The following is a 3,104-nucleotide window of genomic DNA, read 5'->3' as shown; positions in this document are numbered from 1 at the left end:
TTAATATTATTTTATAAACAATAATATTCTAAAGATATTGAATTATTATAATGATTTTAATTTTTTCAGCAAAAAAATTAATTGTTATAAAAAAATTTCCTGAATTAATTAATTCTATTAATTTTTTATTACATAATTATTAATATTTTGTATTTCAGTATTAATCTATTTAAATAAGTTTATATTTAATTAATAAATAAAAATTAAAACTACATGGACCTGATTAAAAATTTAGTGAAATTATAAGGATTTAATTAAAAGAAAAATAAATACAAAGATCTAATTAAAATAAAGTAAAAATATAAGGATCTAATAAAAAGAAAAAAAATTATAAGAATTTGATTCAAAATTCATTGAAACTATATAAAGACTCGCGGATTAATTAACCTAAAAAATAATAAGTAACCAATCGAAGAAGAAGACAGACAGCGATTACAACATTCACTTTTGAAAGGCCGGCACATAATCAGTTGCAACAGACAAAGGGTAATGCTTTCGTCTAACATTGGAATTTTCAACAAATTAATAACAGCCCCCCTTTTTGGCCCCCGACACGAACGGGTGGCATCAATCCAAACGGCGACCGCCCGGCGTCCAGTGCGGTGCCGATGGACTGAAGTGAACTGAAACCACTCTCGAGTCAAGCAGTTCCAGTATCGGCGTTGAACTGACGCACCTTGGAGCTTTGTACTGGCTAATCGACGCTCCTCTCGAGATCGCGTAATCCATAAGTTCTTCAAACGTACCGTTCTTCACAACTCTTATTTCCAACGGCCCAATGGATCGGTCGGCGGCTCTTCCTTGTCTGTACATAGCGCTCAGGGACTCCTCCATGGCTAGACAGCACCGGTTCAAGGCTTCATCGGTGGGCCAGACAGACGGTTGGTCCTTCGCTAACAGTTCCCAGTAAATCACGTAATGGCCAGGGACAGATTTAGTGTCGGCGTAGCTAGTATACTCCACCACGCTAGTGTTTGAACTCCTTTAGAAGCAACGAGGCATTGTCAACGGCTTTTTGCAAATCGGCCTCGTCCGTTTTGTCAACGTCAATGCTCAACAAAACGTTCCTTCTGCCCACGAACTGGAATTCCGGAGCGGAGTTGTGGAACCTCGTGACTCGGAGGATATCGCCGACTCGGTACCGGCATAGACCGGCGTAGGTGGTGATAACCAGCTCGTATTGCTTTCCGACTTCAACGTCGGTTAGGTCCACCGGCTCAGGAGATGATTCTTCGTCAAGGGGCAAGAACTCGAAGTATCCCATGTTCGGCAAGATCAAGTAGGAAACTTCAGATGGGTCGCAAAAGGGCCTGAGGTTAGGTCCAAAGAAGCATTCAGAAGAAGCGTACATGGTGCAGACGAGAGGCAGGCCACCGCTGTAATAATCGAGAGTTGGGATGTATTGAGCCATAGCACCGGTGACAACAACGTCAAGGTATTTAGCGTTAGGCCAAATTCTGGTGATTATGCATTCCCAGTTCTCTTTGGAACATTCTCGTATGATGAAATCTGCGAGCTCAGGGTCGGGTTTCAAGATGTTAGCGATGCATTTTGTGATAGAAGCGTCAGTGATTTGTGGGAACAGGGTCCCGGTGGAGATGTCGTGGGCTAACTGTTGATAGTTATGTTGAAGGAAATTGAGGGCTCTGAGAAACCCAGAGGCGAAGATGGCTCCGACTCGTTGGACATGGTGTCGCATGATGAGGCCACATAACATCTGGGCGTACATACTCTGGAAGGAATCGGTACAAACGATGACTTCGTTGGGGCTTGTGTACGATTCAAATGGTCTCTTCTTGAATTGCTCGCTTGTGTAATAGCTTGTGCTCGCTGGGCGTGCCACTATTCCCCCTGGAGTCTTCGTCTCCGCCTTGATAAACAAAAATCGAAGCGCCTTCCAGTTGTCCAAATCCGGCACCTGCCTGCACAATCAAGTTTATAAAAAAGCAAAAACAAGAATCAATATATATCGGTCGTAGCAGGAAACGAAAGAAGAAATTATTAACTTGTTTATTAAAGCGAAGCTCAAGCACAATCCCGATAACGGAGCTAGCAGAAGCGGAACGTACTGTTTTATCAGAGGCATGAGAAGGCTGAACAACAGATGACGACGGTCCATCTCTTCGTCAATTGTTGGCATAAGTTTTCTCTCCCCACCGGATGTTCCAGAACTGCAGTTCTTAGCAGTAAATATTTATTAAAACTGGCAATCCTTGATATATAAGTGCATATGTTTATAGTGTGTGTGTGTGTGTGTGTCAGTATATATAAGTATATACCTGGTGAGGAACTCAGAGATCGGATGACAGGAGAAGATGGAGGAGCGATCACCATTGGCAATGCGCTGGATATCGGGCTGCAAGTTCTCGTAAGTTACGACAGGAACCTTGGACTTGAAAGTCTCCCGGTCGGTGGCTCCGTTGAGCTGAAACCGTTTAAGGTATTCTGTGTCGGCGTTTTGGCTGAGAATCTCTGCCAGAACTCTCTTTTGGACGGCGGCTGCGTCTCTGGTAATATCTTCAATGAATTGCAGAGCCTGCACGTCGTTCTCACAAGCAGGATCATAAGCCATGGCGGTCGTATCTAATAATATTGTCTGGTGGGTCTGGTGTTGTTGGGGGGTTTTCAGAATTTCAATCACGAAAAGAGAAAAGGAGTTTTCAGAATTGCAATCAGAAAAGAGAAAAGTGGACGCTGATCATGCGGTTGTGATTGTAGCTGCTGAGTTAACGGGGCTTATATAAGGGCAAAAACCTTGCTCACCATGTCACAGCCTACGTCTGTTCTTTGGGACACAAAAAGATAAACGATTTTCCCGTGCGTCCTAATTGAGATACACGTGGGCCCGAGTCGCGTAGGCTCTGGGGTTCAAGGAGCCGACAGGTGGTGGCCCACTGAATCGCTGAGTCAGCAAAAGCTGTCTGAGATTCCGAGCCTACGTTCAAGCTGACGCTGAGTTAGTTTCCAGCTTTGTTGTTCTGCGAAAACGACACACAGCTGCGGGATGAACCACGAGGACTGCCGGTTTCAGTTCCAAAGAGAGAGCCAAATTCAAAGCTAAATCACATTCTCCTTGCTGTTCTCATGAGCAGGTCGAGGATAAT

General features: G+C 43.7%; 1 pseudogene; it reads right to left on the bottom strand.

The window, feature by feature from the left end:
* Positions 1-396: 396 nt before the first annotated feature.
* Positions 397-2,678, bottom strand: LOC114719207 (probable indole-3-acetic acid-amido synthetase GH3.1; annotated as a pseudogene).
* Positions 2,679-3,104: the final 426 nt, after the last annotated feature.

The sequence above is a fragment of the Neltuma alba genome, unplaced genomic scaffold (assembly GCF_004799145.2).
Source record: "Neltuma alba isolate B1F8T4 unplaced genomic scaffold, ASM479914v2 tig00011899_pilon, whole genome shotgun sequence".
Lineage (NCBI taxonomy): Eukaryota > Viridiplantae > Streptophyta > Magnoliopsida > Fabales > Fabaceae > Neltuma > Neltuma alba.
This window is presented reverse-complemented; position numbering and strand designations above follow the sequence as displayed.